This window comes from Patella vulgata, chromosome 2 (assembly GCF_932274485.2).
Source record: "Patella vulgata chromosome 2, xgPatVulg1.2, whole genome shotgun sequence".
NCBI classification, from domain to species: Eukaryota; Metazoa; Mollusca; class Gastropoda; family Patellidae; genus Patella; species Patella vulgata.
The window spans coordinates 43,299,907-43,323,455 of NC_065880.2; the positions used below are offsets into that span (position 1 = coordinate 43,299,907).

Here is a 23,549-nt window from a genome sequence, read left to right on the forward strand (position 1 = left end):
GGAGGGAATATACATTTATTGACCGCTTTAAGAAGTTTAAAGAATGTTCAATATGACGTAGATGTCGAACTATTTGTAGAATATCAGATGTTCCTGATTTCTTCAAAATATTCTGATTGGTGATCGATTAGAGAAAAAATGCCTTTCAACATAACCCATGGCCATTGAAGACGGATTGTTTTCAGATGTTCAGATGTTGATTCTTCTCGCTTGAGTGACAAAAAGTCAACCTTCACTGATGAACACGTTGACGTGGATTGTTTTTTGTGTAGCCTGGGGGTTGTATAGTGAGAGATGTCCACCCTCCGCCGTGTACCAAATTACATACACCTGATGTCCCTAGATATACAGTTAACTGACGATAACATCATGATAATGTCAAAATATAAAAAGAATGTTTGACTAATACATCATTTGATAAGCTTGTCAATGTTTTGCTGAGACCAGATTAATAATAACACCCCGTGTCCGTCTAAAAAGCTACATTCATAGTAAAGTATGCATGATTTTAACCTCTCTCTATTGTGGCATTTCTTTTCCTTAGATTGTTCTGTCGTCGATTTATTATAGTATTGATTTCGTGTTTGATGTATGTGTCGATATGCCAATAAATATAGTATTTCTCCTAATATAAGAGTCTCACTATTGTTGCCCTACTTATTTTAAAGCGATAAATAATTAAAGCCCCTGATCGTCATTTGGATTTTTCAGACAATATCCATTTCTTCACTGCTTAATCTGAAATATACTCAAAATTGATTTTACTAAAAACAAGCAAATTAAAAATAACAACAGCAGAAAACATCCCAGCTTGAATTCAACAGGATTTAAAATAGGATGATTATAGTTGGTGTTGGATTATTTGACCACATCTCGTTTATATCGTCTGTAGAGGATACAGAAAGTTGACAAATTTTTAATGGATCATATTTTTGAAAATACTGAACAGAATTTAACCTTTTTTTAAGACTAATTTACCTTTTAGAGATTAAACTTTCAAAATATTGTAGTTTGCAAGAGATTAATAATCCCCTAAATGACTACTATTTCGCCCTTCTCTAATCCTATTATCTATCATGTTTCTATAATGTTGACATACCGTTTATTATACTGATTCAAATCGTATACCGTTTTGGTGGCGTTATGTCGGTATTACAGTACACACAAATGCCAACCAATTGATAAATAGTTGTGCATACCAACATGAAGTGTTTGGGTATTTGAATTATAGCTGATAATTCGTCAGAATTGTATCGCCAAAATTATATTTATATCGCATGGGGGTAGCACTACACATAAACTAAAAAATGTTGTAAGAAAAAGAAAACTTTCAATCCAAGCGAATATATCTGCATAGGTCATTTCGATATTAACATGGTATATTTATCATTTCAGTAATACTCTTGCAAGTGTGGGATCGAACTAATAAATGACCTTAAGATCTACAGCACACGCTGTAGATCACTCGGCCAGACATCTACAGCACACGCTGTAGATCACTCGGCCAGACCCACCCTCCTCTCCATCCATCGGTAACAGTGGAGTCCCTTTATAACTATATTCTACCCGTTCGTAGAGGGGTGTCTATAGCTTTAAGGTAAATGTGCATGCTAAGTTTTTACAGGTTTTTAACGTGGACAAGGCAATACTCCCTGTAGTTGATGATCCCACCTTATTGTTGCATGTAGAGAAGACGCTTTATATGGCCCTATATCACCATAGGCATTCCCGACTATCAACACTAGTCTCTTATATCCAGTTGAAGAAACCATAAAAATGTCCATCCATTTTTTCACACAGTGATCACATTTTTGTGTTGACATTATTACTTAACAAGATGGAGAAAAGGTTAACCCACGCCTTCAAGAACATGTAGATTTACAGGTTCTAAGACAGGTTTTTAAAGAAATTAATAAAAATGAATATTTAAAGCAGATACAATATCAAGGCCATTTTCTTAATGAATTGTATGCAAATTTGAGCAATATCAGGAGTGACAAAATGTGTTCGTGGTTCTTTTTCTTTTTTTGAAAAAACAGTCTGAGGTTGCAACACCGTGAATTGGAAATTTAGGTCATTTAATAAGACTGAAATAAGAGTTAGTGGCAAAGTGACTTTTAAATGAAAAAAAGGTAATCTTTCATAAATATAGCTAACAAATTATGAAATACAAAACTTTTTTTTGACTAGGTATGACTGATTTTCTTTAGCGCCATTTTTGCAGCGTTGAACTGGTTAACCGACGTTTTAAACGGCAATTTACCTGCTGGGTGGGTTATCTTTCCTTTCCTTTGCGTAGACGACACCCCATGGAGCAACATGAAGATACGCCATGGTGGTAATGGACTCTCATCACTCAATAAACATTTTTTCATGCTTTATCGACCAAGAAACTAAAGTTATGGTGCGAGACAATTCGACTTTTAAAATGAACGCAGAGGCCCCTAAAAACTCATGCGACTTGAAGCTTCATATTTCATCGTATTATATTGTTAGGATGCTTTCGCCACATGCATCTTTTCCCTTTAATAACTTCAATGGGTTTAATTACTGGTGTAGCTTACTGGAATATAGCATGACTTCTACACCACAATATAAATACCTGGATGCCTCTTGTGTATTCATAATCTTCAACAATCGCTAAAATATATCTACCATGAAAAAGACTACTTTAAAGTGTCAAAAACGAACAACAACGTAGCAAGAAGTGTCTAATATTTGATAAGATCGGCTAACTTCAAAGCAGTTCAGAAAGAAAATGGTAGAATTGTTCAACACCTTGACGCCATTAACACGGCCTGTGAAAAGAGTAGGTTGCTATCATAATATTGCAAACAATAACGAGCGACATTTACAAGATGGTATACATACAGGCTAAACGCTAATAACCCAAATCCCGGCCTTTTTTTATTCCGGGCTGGCAACACTACTCATGTGGCTGTAAAACCCAGTTGGAATGAAATTGCGACCCGACGCCGTTGCACAATCCTGGCGTAAAGTTAGGTTCAATAGTAAAATATTTGACATGCGTGTACATTAGTGTAAACATGACACAAGTTGTTATATTGGCTTGAAAACGATTAATTTTATTTTGCAATTTTACTGCTTTCCTGAATCTGTTGATACACACTCACAACACAAGTTGTGAGAGCAGGAATTCCATCTGGACACCGCCGCCATTCTATGGACACGCGCCTGACTTTTCTTCACCAATCAGGATAATGAAGACGGATATACGTCATGCTGTGACAATGGGGAGTTTTGCCCTGACAAGCGCGTTGCGATCTATTCATTTTTCGTCATCTTTAACGTGTTACCAAAGGTATACTTGGAATTTCAGGTTTTTAGTCGCATCCCAACGACTAGTCGTTTTTCCTTGGTTGGCCAACGTCTGGACCACTGACAATCGAAAACCGAGCAAACAATCACGAAGACGAAGATCTTTTCCAGCCATCACGGAAATCATACCTGGTTAATAAAGTGAGCAAGATATTTTTTATTTGGACATGAGGAGATGTCTATTAAAATTTTGATGTACCGTACCAGTCGTATCGTGGTAAATTCCTGTCTATTTCATATTGTTGGGAGTTTTTCTTTTGCCATTTTTAATGTCTGTAAATTAGTCATTTGTATGACAGACGTTATGAAAAATCCTATTTTAGAAATTTTGATGGTTTTGCTTAACCTTTAATGTACTTGGTTGCATAATGGAACATAAATCTACGACTACGCCGCCGCCTCATTATCATGGACAACAAGAGTATGAATCGAAGTATTTGACGACGACGACGAAAATGCATTTTGAGGTGTCACATGACGAAACACGTGCCAGTTTGCATTTTGTGTGACCGGCAATCGTCGCTTTAAAAAGTTAATTCAAACCCATTCTAGACCAAAAAGTCAACAAACATACCCATGTAAAGGGTGAGAGAGAGAGAGAGAGAGGGAGAGAGAGGGGTTACCAAGATGGTGAAATTTAATGGTGGTCTGCCTCACAACCAGAGAACAGAGTACCGGTCCCTTCTGTTCTATTACACAAAAGTCCCAAATACATTTGTCTATAATGCAGAATGGAGGAGTGTAATGTGCAAAATAACTAATACATGACTCTCTTACTGTATTTTGTATTTTTGAAAAGTGTATTCTGTATTTTAACACTGCGACATTGGTATTGTGGAGCAATGGAAATTGCAAATTCTAAAACTAAAATAAGTATTTTGAACTGCTGACATGCATTTTGAACCGTAAACATTGAAATAATAATGGCAACGCTATTCTTCCATAGTATGTCACTTGAGTCAAAATGTTCACTAGTAATGATTCAACCCATCAAGGAAATAAAGGGACATTTGCCTATAAATGATTAGTTTCATTTGTAGTGACGAAGAAGTGCTCGACACCTAACCAAAATCAGTTACAAAATATGTTTTTATCATTTGACATGTTATACGTAATGATTTTTGACACGCAACTCAAAAACTTCCTTGTGAAGAAATGATACACGAATAACAATCTAAATATCATGCAAAATAAACAATAGTATCAGATATTTGACATAGTTTGACTTTAATAGACTTGAAGGGAAACCGCCGAGCAAATCTTGGACGATTATTATAAATGATAACAAATATAGTTTGATCGGAAAGCAAACATGTCACTACAAAAATACAAATTTCAGAAAGATCGCATCATAATTGAAGCCTCTAAGTCTAAGTTTCTTATACGATTTCGTAACAAGGTGAACAACTCAATATCGGGTTCTGCCCGTCAATAGGATAAACAGCTCAAAAATTTCAGAAGGATCGGATCATAGCATAATTAAAGCCGTTCTAACAAGATTTCAAAATAAAGGGGAATAACTCTGAAAATTATAATCGAAAATCGTTGAAAATTCGCAGCTTTATTTTTTTTTTTCCCATTTGAAATAGAATAAAGCATTGGCTAGCTAGCAAGCTTTAGGTCCACTGATCATTTAGTCAAAACAATTATAAATTATATTATACCCACACTGGTGAATTCAGATGTACAAAATATTCTTCTGATTACAAAGTATCGGCTTTATTTCGTTTTTGATGGAAGGAGCAACAGACATGGGTTTGATTATTGTGAATGTCTGGGGTCGTTGGTAGGGTGGAGGCGCTAAATACCAGATTATCCCCACTTACTCTACCTGTTGATATTCATCTCATATTTTTATAAAATTATGTGGTCCACAGTTTACGTCGCAAAATATAAGGGATGGAGCCATTGTAGTTATTATATCTATAGAAACGGTGTGAAATTATAGCTGAATGGGATATTAATTAGTCTTAAGATCTAATGACTGATATCATACATATTTATGATGTAAATATTTTGTGCACCACGTCACTGCGAGCGCTAGAATGCGTAATATAGTTTGACTTTTGGCTCGTGCTATCACAAACCAATTGGATAATGAGCGCATGAATATTTAATGTATTGCTGAGATCTTTGATATTATGGCTGATTGGTAATGTCAATGACATAAATTAGAGTTAACAACCCTTGGTATATTGTAGGTGGTCGAAAACGTAACCACCATTACAGAGAGAGAGGGGGGGGGGGGGGGGTCACGCCCACTAGACACAAAGTAGGTCATTTCGGGACTAACATGGTTCAATTTTTTATTTTAATAATTCGCTTGCGTACGGGTTTTTATCAATGGGCGGAAATAGGAGGACCTGTGGGGAATCGAAATTTCGCCACTTGACTCAATGACAGACCTTCTGATCCAAAACGCACGCGTTAAGCATTCGCCCCTCCCCCTCAACATTTGAGCACGATTCGTTTCTTATAAGTTGTTAACAGAGGAGCACCAACCAACGACTAAAAGATACATTATGGTTTATTTGGAGTTTTTTTTTATGACAACGATTTCTAATCTTAATCATTTTTTAAATTAGAAGATGAATTATTGTGTTAGGATAATTCATTAACCAGCTGTTATTTACAGTATTGTTTGAACTAGGTCATTTGAGGTTCTTTTTAAATGTGTCCTAGCAAAGAATAATATCCTCGTATATTAGAATTTAAGGGCATTTCTTTATTGCTACCAATACTGTATTATCACGATAAAATAACTTTACTTTAAACCTGTAATTAAAATATGTCCTAACAAAAGATAACTCCCCACAAAACCCGATGCAATTAAACTATTTGAGTTTTTGCTAACGCCGAAAATAAAATTGTGTGAAAAAGGCATTCTAACAATAACTGCTAACTTGTTCAGACACTCGGCAATCTGCGCGTTACTTTCAAATATAAGTTGTAAATTGTTCTGGGCCTCAGAGAGTATTTCCAGCCACAGGCTTAGTTGAGTGCCCTTGTCTTCAGGGATTAACCTAATGAGGTCAATTTTTTTTAACCCTGAAGATGTCTTACTTTAAGACCGATATTGATTTTTCTTGCAATGCGTTTTAAACACTGCACTTCCTTTGTAAACTCATATTCCTAAAAGCATGTCCTCTTAAATTGTTTTGCTAATATCAACAATGCCCCTTGGAAAAACAGTTATGCTACTTTTAATGGTGTGTCTTAATATAATGTTTGCACTGGACCCATTACGAAGTTCAGATAGGAAGGTGACGTGACTCCACCCCTTATATTATGTAAATCATTCTGTTTTATAATAAATAAATAACCGTATATTTGACATTTAACAGCCTATTAAAAGTTTCCTCGGTGTTCTTTCCTCTCGTTTCTTAATTTAACAACAGCTGATCACAAAATGATTCACAGCCCTTTTAAACAGTGTTAATTGTAATCATATAGTAATGGGTCGCTAATTGATGAGTATACACCTCCACTGTGTATTCTATCAGTTTGGCCGCTTGCACCCCTGAGCGCATGATTAATATAAAAGATTTGATTGACATTTAGAGCTTAAGGCCCAACGGATCATTACAATTTGATAACACCAACGCACCCTGGATGTGATCGGTATCATAATGTGACCAGATCGGCAATGAAGATGTTGTCATTTCTATATAATGTCATGAAACAAGGGGTATATGTTTTTGTCTGGTACACAAGTGACTTGCCTTGAGCTAAATCCGAGACTGACACATGATTATCTCCCATTGTTTTTTAAATGCTGAGGTCACTTGGTGAAATAATGCCAAAGATTAGTAATCCTTCTAGGTGGTTGCTTTCTTTTAGTCCAATATATGGACTGAAATTGAAACATAAATCCACTGAGCAAGAATAAAAGGGCAATATTGAAAGTCGTCTAAAATTAGCTAATTCTGAACCTTCTTCAATTTAAACGGATATTCAAACTTGACAAAAGATTTAAAACATGCCAGCTTTACTTAGTTGATACTTATGAAAGACTGTTTGCTTATAAATCGAATAATTCGTACGGAATATTGTTTTATTAACCACGATTCTTACTGGAACAATATTTTAAATTGAATAAATCCCAGTGTTGACGTAAATTTTCACAACATCTCCAACTGACAATCCATTGACATTTCGTGGAAACCTTGGATTATAAAGAGTGACACAATATATGTGAAAGACTGATTTCTTACCGAGACAATACTTCTTATAAAAAAAGAAATGAAATGAAATGAAATGAGGTTTAACGTCCTACTGTTCTGCTCCGACTGAGCGAATGAAGACGGGCATACGCCATACAGTGTGCTATGAGGGAAATTTGGCCCGGGCAGCGGCACTACGGCCTACTCGTATATCGAATTCAACTGTCAAGGGATCTTTTACGTGCACGCCAATGTGTACACGGGACCTCGGCTTTTCGTCCCATCCGAACGACTAGACAGCTGTCCTTGTCATCCCTCCGTCCTGTATCACTGACAAAGGGGAACCACGCCGGAAAATCTGGATGAACTTTCTCGGCCAATGCAGGGATCGAAAGAGAATATCACATTCGACAATTCATATATCATAATAATAGTTCATTGGTTAAAGCAGACTACATACCAATTTATCTCAGTAGAACAATAAAGAAACTTAAATAGGTGGAAATAATGGGTTTACATTTAAAAGTGTTAGAAATTTTAATAGCACGAATAATTTCCGGTAATTTGTTCCACAGTCGTGGTGCACAACCCGTGAAAGATCTGTCAACGAACGTTTTCGGTGTCCTGGTTACTGGATAAATATGTTTAATTTCTTTATTATCTCGTAGAGAAAGAATGGGTGCACGGACACACGCAAGATTAGTCAGGTATGCCGGTGCATTGTTTTAAATGTGATACACAGAATTTTGAAGCTAACTCGGGCATCGATTGGGAGTCAATGAAGACTGTACAAAGCCGGAGTGATAATGTACACGCCTCTTGGCTCTGGTCACGATTCAAAATAAGTTTGACTTACCCATTTATCAAAATCAAAGCAATATTCTACACAAAGAAAGAGTATGATCAGAATGGAGTATACCATTTTTATGCCCGGTAGTATAGTTTTGTCCGGTACTGGTCATCTAAGCGTATCACGAATGGGCCTTGGTTTTTCGTCCCTTCTGAAGACTATACAGCACTTTCCTTGTTCGCCCCCACCCCTCCACCCACCCGTTTCACCAAGGCATTTTGCACAATCGCCCTCTGATATGAAATTTAAAACATTAATATGTCTCTGATATGTTGCAATTACGCATTGTAATTTGAACACCCGATGTTTTATCAACCGGTCAAGATCTACAAAGCATTAATTCTGCTTATATAGATTGCTTCGCAAATATGTTTTGAAATTAATACAGTTTTTTAAATTGATAAATTGTTTGGTGGTATCTTCCCGTATAGCAGATTGTTTGATTAGTGGCTACAGCCTACACACAATATCTGCTAGTTATATAGATACTTTCTTTAATTATAGGGCAAAAATTAAGAGACAGATGACTTTCCAGAACGACTTCTTACACGAAACAATCATCAACCAGAATTAGTAATAGTCCTGCATTTTCTATGATTTACTCGTTTTAAACTAAAGGTTAGAAGCAGGAAAGTGGTGTAGATTTCACACTAATTATAGACCACCTAAAACCCTAGTCGTGTTTCACGACATCGGTTATGACAACCACTTTACGGCAACACATTAATGATAATTACGCCTCAACGTGCGCGTGTGGTTGCCACAATACGGGCAGCAATGTTATTTTCTAGATTTATAGCCTCAAATATAATTTCATCATTTTATTAATTTCTCTCTGCGATGAAGCCGCAGTGACACTCGGTGTTTGACGCTGTGCACGTGCGGAAAATTATAGCCAATAAGCGATGCTATGACAGCTAAAAATAGGAAGCGAAATTACTCTTGACAGCAACTTCATTGATATCAGTAGAGGGTCATTCGGGGTTAAATGATGCCCAAGACAAAAAATGAAAATCTTTCTTAATCAGAAATGCAAAATTAATGCGATAAGGAAATGACCGTTTCCTTTGGTTTTCGTTTAACGAGGAAATGAGATAGAAAATTGGTTTTATTCTGGTTGTGCGTCGTCAAGATTATTGGATTAATGTTTGATGGCGAAAACAAAATTCTTTACAAACTGACTATTTTCTTACTGAAAAACGACCAATTTGCATCCTGTAATCCTTTATACTTCAATGAACACGCAAGAGATCACGCTGATGATATTTGTTTTGTTGTATTTGATCTTTTCCAGAGTGGAACATTTTAGACTTATGTTTAATCTTTTTGTAAAATTTTATCTACATCTGATATATCATTTTAATCACTGGATGTGTCAAGTATAAGGATTGGTGCACAATTAAATTTAATCTCGTATGTGATGTAAGATGCAAAAAAACGAATATGCTAAATAATAACCTGAATTCAGGTACATGTATATGAAATAGATATTTTACAAACTGGGAGATGAAATGTATATATCAATTGGAAAGCTATAAGACGTTATTCGTCTGTTTCATTCCTTTTATTTTCACCCACTCCCTCGTACTAATCAAGGGAGAAATACAATTAATTTGGCTGAAACACGGTATGAAATGCGATATTAAAGTGCTTTTGAAATAGCTGTCACAAATAGCACTGGGAAATATCCGATAAAAATTAGAAATAAATCTAAAGCTGTACTGGCTGATCGATTCGCCACGTTATCTTTATAATAAGTCATATATCAGCTGGCAAAGACCTCGATTGCTAATTAGTTGGTATGGCCCCCTATGACCTGATAAATTAGGCAACGATAAAAGATCGCTAAGCGACAAATCTCTAAGGACTGAAAGCGACTGTTAGAAAATGGGCGCAGATGAAACCAATATTTCATTCGTTATAAGGCCAAATTCCTCGCTGCCCTAACCAGTCGCCCTCTCTTATCAGTTTACTGCCGTTATCGACGTCTTTGAAATATTTTTACGGGACATAAGTGGCCTGCAACTCTTCTTTAATAGAGACTAGTTTTATCATTGGTTTTATCCAGACGTTCATCTCTAATTGAGCAGTTAGGCAGGGAACAAATAATATAATCTGTCACAGCTCTTTTACATCTAGATTGGGTTCAAAGATTTATTCCCCGTGGAAATGTTACATTTTCTAACATTATTTCATCTGACTTGATGGGGCTCTACACCGGAAAATATCATCCATCTTGTCTACTATTGTGATGTCAGCTATAGTGGGCTGTCCACTAATCTTCTTGTCAAGTAAAATGTGCCATATGTGTTAGGTAATTGAGCACCGTATAAAAAATCATATCGTCTTTTTCGTGAAATGTCAATTATGACGGCATGCATTTTATCACAAATTAAAGGCGCTTCATCATTTCAGTCTTCGCTCTTAACGCGTCTGCACCAAAGTATTGGCAATAGCATTGATCTAGAATAAACGTACATTCTGCCACTTATAACTAATAAATAATATGTTCTATTACTTAGTGGAAGACATCCAAATAATGGACTGGTGTGTAGCAGAATTATGATTACTGTGAATATCTAAGACGCAGAACTATACCCGCTTGACATATAGAAACCAATGGAACATTTAAATGGCAATAACGTTTAGAATTGATCTATTTTGGCCAATATGTTTTCTAATACCTCGTAGAAGTTCATTGGATTGTTTATGATCTTAAATTTTCAATATTTAACTTACATATTGACAGTATACTCGAAAATCAAATGGTATGTTATAATGGTTGTAGAGGTTGTTGAAAAACGTATTTTTCCATTTTCAGATTGAACACATCGGTGCGAATAGAATCAGAAAAAAAGGAAAAACTACCGGAATAATCTTTCATGTAATAGTATTAAAGGTAGGTAATAAAGGCGCATTTTAAATGCTATGTGATTGAAATAGAGAGGCGAGTTTTTTTTTTAGCTAAAGACAGATCCTGCTCAGTGCTCAATCAACCATTTAATCGAATTCCTTCCTTCTCAGAAGTAGACATTATTGACCTTCATGTTCATGTTCCCCCGTGAGATGCGATACCCTCAAAATGGAGATTTAGTCCTGCTTTTCGGGTATTTGATTAATCCAGGTTTTGTAATGTGGACCTGATTGAACTGTCAAACAAGCCTTTGTTCTTAGTTTTAACCCGTCTTCTGGTCATCAGACATGCTGTCACTGCCTGCTAATCACTAGCTCAATAAATCGAGACCATGGAACTCTCGCCTACTGAACAACAATTACATCAAATTCGTCCTCACGTCCATTCTTAACGAAGACATGTCGACGAATTCAACCAGCTAATTTCTAGATAACTTCGTTTTATTTTCTATTGACGCCACAAGATGGCGTTGTCAGTAAATTGTGCCTTTAATTCGGTAACGCTGAGGTTTATGATAAACATGAATGCCAATCTTTGTTCGTAGCGTGTTCTTTGATTGTTCTAGTGCCAAATGATTGTTAGCTTTAAAAATTGCCCCAGCCAGAAAGTCCCGTTTCTTTCTTTCATAGTGATAATTAAATAAACAGGTTGAAGGGCAGGCGAAGACAATTTAAATCCCATTTCGTCTTTATCCAATATTAACTAACAACTAAATACGGAAATAAGTTAGCTTAAGATGTATTCTAACATTATACTCGAAGGTTGTTTTTTTTTTGTTATGCTTTCTGTAATCTAATTTATTCTGTAACTTACTTACCAACATATAAAAAAACAATAATGGATATGCCTGAACTAAATAGTTGGTTGTCCTATAATGGTTCGATTTGAGGAGCTTTGATTTACGTCATAATTAAAGTGTTGGATGGGACTTATCTGATGTTTTATTCCATTAGTAATGAGAATAGTGACAAAGTCTATAAAAAGGGAGTAAATTTGTTTGCTAATTTTCATTTACTCTTAACCGTCGACAGCGGAACACAAAATTAGTTATTTTGTCAAGTGGTGTGGTTTCGCTCTCAAGCTTGTTCATGAAAAGAAGTAGGGTCATATGCCCAACATCTACAGACCCCTACGCACAATCAAATTATTGAAAGATGGGATAAGAACGGGAAGTTTAAAGATGCTACCTCACTTTGACCATCGCTGTCTTTCTGATCAAATCACTCATATTCTGTTTACATGAAATCCGACCATGTGCAAAATTTTCTATTTTCAGTTTTTGAGATGCAGTTAATGCTGCGCGGAATTGTCTTTTCTTTTATAATATGCAAATTATCTTATGTAAAATCTAATTTGGTAAAAACATCTCAAGACGTATGCTCGAATAATACAAAATGTTTCAAAGAAGGTGACATTTATCGTTTTTTTTACATGGTGCAAATAGTCTAATACTAAATAAATGATATATAACACAGCAAAATAAATCATTCAATCCCCTTTAAACCTATTTATTTATCTTTATATAAGGTGCGTATATTTAAAGACATTTTCAGATAACAAAGACAATATATTTATATATTTTTTTAAAAATCATACAAAAATATCACGACACACTGCATAAATGCATTTCGTTATATAATTATGACACGTGGAAGTCTTTTTGACCAATGAAATTCCAGGTATTCGATTCAAATGACATGCGTAAAACCTTAGGGTCATAATTGTTTTACCAGACACATACAATAACTAACCAATCAAAAAATCCCCTTTCGAGACATTTAACTCCAATAAATCAGTTTACGATACATGTAATTTAAATATTTGCTCCCCACCTCCTCGATTATATTCAGCAAAGTATATCATGAAACTAGTGCGTATGTGTGTACATGTAATATAAAACCGTTTAAGAAATTTTTGTGGAGGTCAGGTCTGAAATAGTTTTTTTTAATTTTAGGTTTCACAACTAAGCGATATGGTCAGGGCATCTATGATGTTGTGTTGATCATTTATATGTTGAAATTTTTGTTTAATTTGATCGACGATTGTTTTGGGCGGGTGGGGGGCTATAATGTTGTTAAGACGGCCCCTGGATATGACGGATAAGATATTTTGAAGATTCTGACAGCTGCAAGTTCACGTAGACTCCTAATCAATTCATGTCCCAATTTTTATTTGTCTGGGTTTATAAAAAAAATAAGTATGCATAAATTCTTGCATCCCAACTACAGGGACTCGGGGATATAATATTTTTTTGGTGACTTACCATTCATTATAAGGTAATTGGATGCAACGAACTGCTGTCCAAAATCGGTGATCGTAAATTGAGCGCTTGTAAATTACCATAGTCTGCAAGCCGAACCTCTTATATAAGGCACATACATCCCAAAATGGTTCAATTCCGTTCAGTTTTTACTGATGAACTGAACATTTTGCAGCATGATTCGGAAACTTATATAGACGATATAACCAAAACGATTCAATCCAAGCAAGGAAATTACCGTTGATATGATGTTTTATTTAATTAAATGTTAAATAATCAATCTGAGTACATTTTAACGTGAATTAAGCCATGACAAATAACATTTAGTCCGCAAAATGCTTCGTAGATACATTAAATTTCCAAATCTCCAACTATTCATCAAACTCTTACGAAATAACAGATATTGTAATCAAAAAAGAACAATATATCCAACTTCTCTGTTTTCATAACTTTTGAGGCTGAGGACGATATGCTTTGAAACTGCTAGACCTTTTATCTGGTTTTGCAGAGTCGTTTCATGTCATTGTCATCTTTTGTCTACTGACATACCCATTCGTAGGCGCCTTGTATAGTTTTTATTTTGAGGTAATAATTTGCCAGACAAATAAAGAGTTTTCCTGAAAGTAATAGCCCAATCTAGAAAGGCATGGTATGCTCAAGAATGTTTCTAATGTATAATGATGCAATAATCATATAGTGAATTTCATAATTAAGTATTGCACAGAATATGAAAAAAATAGCATCATTTAATTCCTAATCAAAATGGGTTTCATGATGTCATTAGAAAATATATAAAGTTTCCTATAGCGAACTCATCAAGAAACCTTCTTATATATACGCCTTAAAACAAATAGAAAAACAGTAGCTTATGACAGCAATCAAGTGACTGAAGTGAACAATCCAGAAACCGGCAGCCTAAATGGGAAGTCGTATCAGGTTCTTAAAATCAATGTTAAAAATTGATCAGATCTGCTTTTTAGCCTAAATTGTGATATTAGAAAAATTGTTTTCCATGAACTTGAATAATTAATGTAGGAAGAAAAGTCTGACCTAATGTCAAGCTAAATACTTAATGATCTTACAAGCAAGGATAGAAAGTATGTTATGATCTACATCATTAGATTTATTCCCTTAAAGTGTGGGTAATATACAACATAAATATAATCCATAATATCAATACTACTCTATAAAAAAAAGAGAGAAAATAGTCGGCATTAAAGATATGGGCAATACCATAACGTCTTTAAACCGACAGTCGGTAACAAAAGGTAGTTACTAAAGAGAACCATAAATCATATTAACAACCGATTGATAAACAATACAAGGCAGAAATATTGGCGTTAATAGCTGCCCATAGTCTTGTCTATATTGTCACTGTGTAATGTATGATTGAATATTTGTTTTTCACAGCAATTCGCTGGAACAAAGACACTATAAATACCGATCAGATGGCTGGAACGAATAAAGATGATAAACCAAGCGGGAATTGTGATGAAAATAAAGACCATCTTCCTTATGTCTCAAGTTTTATACGAAGAAATGGATTTTTAACTGTAAATGTATTAGTTTGAAGGAACAATGTCATGTATCTTAGTGCGTACAAAACACTGTTTGCATTATCTCTTAAAAACATAACGGCTATCGTTTGATGTTCAGTTTAAATATAGGCACAGCTGTTATGTTTATCTCAAATAGTATGTTTCTTTAAAAAAAATTCAAGATTTCGCCGTTTCTCAAGTTATACTCGCTAACAATTTATTCGCTGGAAATTTGCCGCCATAAATTGGACGTCATTCACTGTATTCATAATGAGTCTTTAAAACAGCTCACAACTTCATGTCGTTCTTTCTACGTGGCTGGTTGATTGGGCATCGTTTTAAGTCACTCCATCATTGATGAAGTGTTTTAAGTGTCTACTGATTAAACTAATGCTACAACACTGACAGGAGTAAAACACCATTAATGGATGAAGTTAGACCAGCTAGCTAGACACGTAGATGCCTTTTCTGGCAAAAAGTTTACCAATAGTCTGTTTCTACAAATAATGGAACCAAGTTAAGTGTCGACTGGGGCAACCACAAACCCTTAAAGAACGGCAGGCAAATTCAATATGGTGGCACCAGGGAGCGATAAATCATTGGCCTTTACCACTTGTGACATATCACGTGATCACGTATCCCATCATTAAATCTCGCGAGACTACTTATTAAGCCTCGTTTTAGAGTGCTGATACAATTTCCTGCTACTCGTCATTTCATGGACTTTTACTCCATATGTCAGGTCGGGATCGCTTCGTTTTAAATAAATAACTCTTCTTGGATAATTTGCCGTGTCATTCGGGCTATCGGAACAGATTTATGCCATCATAGTGTGCAAAGTTACACATTAGTCATGCTAAATTTCTTCATGTGTATTCTTGTACGGCCGTGTTATATTGGTTAAAGCTTTCTCTCCTCGAAGCAATTAGCTGAGATAAGGTTTCGGTAGATCAATAGTAATTGTCTTGTCAAGAGTAAGGGATGCTTATTTCTGATAGATGTCGTTCAGGCCAGTCGCTGATATTTGATATGTTGTCACAAAAAGGGTATTTCTATTCTCAAAAGCACCTTCAGTGAGTTTAATGCGCTATTTCCTTTATCTCGAAGTAAAGAAATTCTTATATGCAGTTAGAAGAATGGCTAAACTTGAATGGACCAGATCTTCAATGAATATTATGAAAGATAAAAAAAAAGATACTTGTTTTTGTTAAGTTGGCTATGTAATGTTATATAACAAATCATCAGAACACATTATTATTAATTTTCTAGGCAGCGTGATATTAGTAGAAACCGATTTTTACTTCAGCTGTCTTTATCCTAAAGATAGAATTAATTGTGACCTACATAATGTTTTCAGTTACGTGTGATTGAATATTATCTTTGATGGCATAGCCCCACCCTTCCCTTTTACTGTCAGAGCTATCCAGACTGGGGCGGGCTATTCAGATGCAAGCGACTGTTGAGCATAATCCAGACATGACTTTACATTCCCTTACAAAATGGCCAGCTATAATGGAAACCATATAAACTTTAAATGTGTTTTGTGATAATGAGCATTTGAGAGATTACAGGCCTTACAATATGAATATATAAATTCTTCTAGGCGTATAACATCTTAGCTGTTGTAAAGGCGGGGGAGAGGGACCGCCTCAGATAGTAAAATTTCTGAAACTCATATGTGTTGAGATATTTATGCGTTTTAAGTTGTTTGAAACATAATATTTCTCTGCAATTTCCTTAGGTAAAGCCTACATAATATTAAAACCAGGAATGCACACCTGTGATAACTGCTCGTCTTTAGGGATATATAGCCATCTATTTAACATAGGAGTAGCTAGACTTTTCACCCAAAAAACCTGTACAATCTAATAATGTGTGGGCTATTGGGTCATGATGTCTGTCATTGAAATGGGTGTTGTGGTTTTGATCCCAGGCGTGTACGTGGTAAGATCAAGGATTATTAGTTTCCCCCTGTTCTCCGCTTTCATTCCACTGTAAAAGAACCTTGTGTGTAAGCGAAGTACGGAATATGCATTTACCATGTGTCAATTCCTTAATGATGCTACCCCCTACTCCCATCTCACTCACAAGGACTACACAAGAGGAGCTTATATTTTAGTGGTACAACTGTATAAGGGGACAAGGTCTTATAGGCTAGGTCTGTTCCCCAATCCCTTTTTTTGTTGAATAAAATATTGATTTTAAAAGAAACTAAGGGACCATTTGGTTGGTGAAAATATACTAGAATGAAACTTTGTTCATAAAGTACGACTGTTGATAAATTGGAGTTAGTATGAATATTATTCAATATCACAGAGTGTGGTCGTTTCTACCAAGGAGTTATGTTTTCTTTTATAACACTTCAATACTACTACGAAAATTAACCATTTTAACAATCTTTTAAGTTTGGACACAAAAAATATTGACCATGTCTCCGCCTGAGTGTTGACTTGTAATTAATCTATGACGATAATGGAGGACAGAGAAGGGTCTATTTCTTCAAGCTACAAACGTTGTTTAGTTTTGGTCGCTTCGATTCCGACGCCAATTCAGTGTAGAGTTTATTCTCTCAACAGCCTCTTTACACAATCAAATCTCAATATTATTCCAATTGCACTTTATAAAGACATGATGGCGGTATGACTAGGCCAGTTACACGCTAAGTTTATTGGAATAATGTATCTCATAGAGCGAATCAAAGAGCCGCTAGTCTTGTAATTTCACAATCATCGATCAGTTTAGAAATCAGAAAGCCGAACTAGTGATTTTCAAATTAATTGTCAGGAACAAGATCGTTGAACAAGATCCATAAAAACGCCGAATTTCTCTCATCTAAGGAAACAAGACACCATTTTTATACTAGGGTACGATTTGGAAAACTGTTTAGAAAAATCAAAAGAAACAAATTTCAACTCTTAATTCAATTTGTGAATCTTGTCTTCTAAGGTCTATAGATTACATTTAGTTCTATCGCTTCCCTTTGCTTTGTAAAGTTACGACAAAATAATCGCTTTGTTATTATGACTTGTTAAATTGCCACGGTTTTCTCTTGTGTCTTATTTGGAGAAGGATTAGCTAAGTGCATGTTAATAACGATAAAACCCTCCTTTCCTCCAAACGATCAGATAACCACTTTCATTAAAACAGCTAAAACTGAATGTCTTCTGTCAGTTTCTGCACCATTCATGAACTTTTGACCATAGAGTCGCCAAACAGAAGCAGGCACCATCTTTCCTGAGGCCCCCAAATTGCTGGAAGTTTTAGCAGCTCACGCGAAGAAGTCATCTTTAACTCGGCAAGTGTAAACCAACAATGACAAGAACTGATTCCACCGTCAAGACAAACGGTAAGGGAAGCAACGCGACCGCTGCCGAAATTACTCAAGCTTGGCACGGGAGACTGGGCAGTCAGACCAACTATTGTCTTGGTCACGCAACCAGACATTCCATCAAGTATAACGTTTACTGTTTCCGCGACACTTGCCAAACAGAATATCATTGTAGACCTAAATCCATAAAATATAATGCTATAGGAGAGACGAAATGGCCACTAGTTATTATTAACGTACTTTTACTGTCGAGAAAAACTGAAGCAGGCCTATTCGTCATGACTTCATTATTAACCCACAAAACTTGACGAATGATCCCGTTTAAAATGGCCGGACGATACTGTCACTATTTTGCACTTTATCTTCGTAGAAATTTGACAAATGAGGTAACGAGTCTGGCGCATCAATATGTTTCCTTTATTCTTGTCAAAAGAATTCTAAATGACAGAGATTCCATGGCGCCACCAAATCAATGCCAGTGATCAGAGAGAGGAGTTTTTTCTCCGTCCCTCGTGTCGACCAAACCGGCTGCGATCTCGACGCTTTATTAAATGTTAGGCCAGATGACTCGAGGGTCGTTAACTTTCTCTCTTTAGAAACAATTGCCTTATTAGAATTTATTTCATGGCGTCCCTGCTTCTCCCAAATACATAAGGTTGTGTGGAAACCACACCATGGAAAATATGGCTTAATTCCTCCAGAGGACCCGGCTTTCGTCAAGTGTTTATTTAATTCCGGAATTTTCAAACTGGTGAATCGGTCTTCTGAGACGGATGTTGCCGTCTCTAATCGGTCGACAGCCACGATGAAAACAGCTTAAAATGTATTTCTTACAGTTTTATTATCTGTGGAGTTAAGATGTTTATCGAGTTATTGAACGTAGCACTGGAAGTTGTATCCTTACATTTACCAACAGTCTCAAATAATAATATGGCAACATCTTTTACAACGGTTTGAAAGCATTAGCATATAATTAAGTTTAATTGAGATGAATAAATTAAAAAGACAATATGATACTTTACATCATTTGCTCAGTATTGTTAATAGCACAATTATACAAATATGTTACGTTGGCTGTTGTTCGGTTCTTGACTACTGGCACGTGTCGGATGTGAAGACGTAAACAGACTATTTTATAGAAAATAGAAACATTATAATTAAACTGACTGCGTTCGATTGTTGTCTATAACAGGTGTTCTGATTGGTCAATGCCGATCAATGATAAATAAAAGAGCAAGTTTGGAAACATGGCAGCAGATTGGATAATAACAACGTACAGTGTACAAGTTGTAAGGTCTGAATCAATTTTGTATATAGTCTTCAGCAGCCCGGTCTTTCGTCGTATGTAAGTGGTTGTTAGATCTTCTTGGCAACGCTTCAGTCTGGATAATCTAATATGTTTGTCAAAAGTTGATTAAAGGCTGGATGTATTGAAAATCATTAGTGAAGAAACGACCCTGACAAACCTGTCAACTTAATGTAGGTTCAGGGCGACGACGCTTTGATCACTGATTGATTTGTCAATTATTATTAATCGATCTTCAGGTAGACGTTCGTTCAGTTGATCGCAAGGTGTACGAACTGCGTATTATCCTTTGTCACTAGCTGCACACGTGTTTAGGTATTTGTAAAAACACGCTTACTAGTCATTCAAATATCTTTAATGACACTTTCTTTTATTTTGACAAATTTTAAATGATATACTGTAGCAATGGCTTTTTAATTAATAGTTTATTAATTATACGTTCTAAGCTTTAAAAACATTGTTTTTTAATACTGGCATTAAATAATTCATCTCTGTGTTCATTCACATATATCCTGTTTCTCGCTGTTTTTCGTATCTGGTGAAAAATGCCTATAACTAGGACTTTCAAACTGGAAAAATTAAACCAAAGCATCGCCGACCTAAATGAGGTGTTCGGATTTGTAACCTAGTACGTTTGTTATGTTCATAACTGCAAACACTATATTTCAAGACGTCATTCTTCTCTGTATATTTTGATCTACGGCGTGAATGATTATGACAAGAAGACGCCTTGATGTACCGACTTTTGAAATGAAAAAAAAAAACGCATAACAAAACATTTAGCTATACCGTTTTTGTGACATAAATTAAGTTGTATATATAGAAAGAAATGAATGTTTTTTAAATGTCCCAGTATCGAAAATGGTATAATTTATTCGTTAGCTCGACATTTTTTCCAATTGAAAATTTTATAAAAGATTTTAAAGATCTTGGCTGATATTCGATTTAAGAAGCAATGGTAAAGAGCATTGTTTATTAACCATTGCCGTGTAAACTTGATTTACATTTTGGGAGAGTATTAAAACACACATTTAAAACTTGTCAAAACTGTCGATTTGTTTTTTATTTTAAAGTTCTATTGAACCTATTATGATTTCGTAAAGGTATGGTTCATTCCATTCCAATTTCAGTTGCTGTAGCAGAAAAAATACTCTTTTTTTCTCACTGAAAAATCGTACGAATAGGTTTCAATTGTTTTCGGCATTGCTGCGCATGGCGACGATCTGGTTTTCTCCCCTTTTTTAAATATTCGCATCTATCCCTGATATCGCCATGCGTAATCGCCGTGTAATTGTGGTTAATAAGCTGGTAATGCTTGTAACCATTGCTTCAGGAATGTACTAAAGAGAAGGAATATATTATATTCTTTAAGGTGCTAAATCTGACTACTGCAAGCTGATAATCGATTCTAGACCATCTGATGGCTAAGATATTGAGTGGATTAGACAATGCTCGGCATATCTTCGCAGATCTTTAAAACTGATGTCTCTAACGAAACTGCTCATTGAAGAACTGAAAATTAAGACTTGGTTTATTATAGTGGCAATGACACTTGAAACTCAAGACTTTATCCATAACGTCGTCCATAATAAAGTAATTTAACTGAAATTTTCAGTAATTCCATTTTAAAATTATCCATATTTGAATGAATTATTATAGCAAGGACGGTAAGCTTTTTCTGATTTTTACATGATACATATTATTCGCTTTAAATGTTGTGCACCAAATTCATCATAATATACCCAACAAAAAAACAACAGCAATAAATATACGGTTTGTGACACGCTTTTTAAAAGCCTTTATTATTGTTTTGAACTGGGTGGCAGCGTCGGTTTGATTTTAAAATATCAGTTGCTTTCTTAATATCGAAATGAACAAAAACTGATCCTTCTGAACATTAAATAGTAACAAAAGAAATGAAATGAAATTTAATGTCTTACTGTTCTGGTCGGACTGGGCTAATGAAGATGGGCATACGCCATACAGTGTGCTATGAGGGACATTTTGCCCGGGCAGCGGCACTATGTCATACTCTTACATTGAATTCCAACTACCAAGGGATCTTTTACGTGCATGCCAATGTATACACGGTACCTCGGGTTTTCGTACCATTCGAACGACTAGACAACTGTCCTTGTCAGGCCCTCCGCCCTGAACACTGACAAGAGGAAACCACGTCGGAAAATTCTGATGAACTTTCTTGGCCAATGCAAGGATCGAACACCCGACCTCCAGGCAAGCGAGACAGCGTCTCACCCACTTAGCCACCGTGGATCCCAGTAACAAAAGAAGCCGAAACAGGCATAGGCTTATTAAACATACATTATGCAAGAGCTAAACCTGCCTATTGCAGGTCTTTCTTTAAGCCTGAAATGTTATATAAACTATTAATTAGACATTTATTAACAAAACAAGGCCACAACCAACTCTCGATAGCATCGCATACTCGAGATTTTAACTAGATTAGAACGGTTCGGCATTTAAAAATTTGATTTAAAATTGGGAATGCGAGCCTAAGTCTCGAATATACCAGGGCCCTGGTTACCACAAGGCACACATCTTGTCAAAACTACCAACAGTAATAACTTGGCTCAGAATGAAGTAATGAAATTTTGAATATTTTCATTTTACATTATCTATTTTTGAGGTATTACAACAAGAATGGTCAACTCTTTATCAAAATCTTTAACGTTTTTATAAAGGTGCATTGTTTTGTTTTTTATAATTTACAATTTATTTTGAGACATAAAAAACCCTCATTTTAAAGAAATTGTTTTTCTACTTACTGGTAAAAAGCCGAAAATCTTTATTAAAATTTAGTTTCATTTGCACAAAAGAAATTTTGGAAAATGAATACGAGATACAAAAAATGTAGGGAATACGTACACCCATCGGCATTGAATTCATTAATGCAAGGGAGATAACTCATTCTTGACTAATTCTTGAATGTCATTTTGAAGTAAAACTAATGTAAAAGGAGAAAAGTTATCAGACATAGATCTTCAACCCCAACCTTTATTTCTCTTTAGAAAAGATGATGGTGGAATTTTACTTGTCAAACTCCAATGCCATCTGCTTGTTCCCCCATACGGCAATTTGGGGTGCTTTATGCGGGATTAAGTTGGTCCCAGGAGATCAGGTCGTTACCAGTTACTGTGTACTTCTGATCGGAAAATTATCCATTTCTAGTCCTTATCAATAACAGAGGCTAAAGCTTTTTACTGGAAGCTGAACTTGCCATCTCCGCATATCCTCGCAGACGTCAAAATGACAAATTGATTGAAAGGCAGACGATAGACAAGGGTAGAGGCGCGCGCTTCAAAATCCTCGGGGATTTGCTCGACAAGATATCTATTGCCTGCTCCTGTAAGAAATTGGTCGGTCAAGAAATTAATATCTTCAGCAGTGACCGGGTCTCTGGTAAACGTCACAAGCATAATAGGCGATTTGCCGAGATATTGTCATTGCAAATTTTAGTAGCTGCTTGTTAGTGTACCGTGGGACTGAGTAATGCTGTTTATATTGGTTCTCATAACATGTAAAATTCTCTCTGGTATAAAATTATAGTCCCCTCAAGACCCTCCCTCATGTCCAATAGATAGTCGTTCGCCTAATATGTATTCAGAGGAGCGCGCGCGGGTGTGCTTACACGTGCAAGCGCATATTGCGTGAGAGAAAAGTAAATTAAAAGATTCTTTTTCCATAACCTCTTCGTTTCCCCCATCTGGCGCTTCACGTGTGGAAAGTTCACGTGAATCAGAAATACAATCATCACTTTCTCCTAATTCATCATTTTCCATTATAAAATTCGTTTCAGTTCTGTTGCCTTTCAAAAAATGATATAGTACCAA

At 35.7% G+C, this 23,549-nt stretch overlaps 1 long non-coding RNA gene across 1 annotated transcript in view; it reads left to right on the plus strand.

The window, feature by feature from the left end:
* The window catches only part of LOC126810322 (uncharacterized), an 84,027-nt gene that overhangs the window by 54,765 nt on the left and 5,713 nt on the right, over positions 1–23,549 (plus strand). The window contains exon 2 of the long non-coding RNA XR_007675174.1: positions 11,174–11,251. This is a non-coding gene — a long non-coding RNA (uncharacterized LOC126810322). The remainder of the gene's footprint in view (positions 1–11,173; positions 11,252–23,549) is intronic.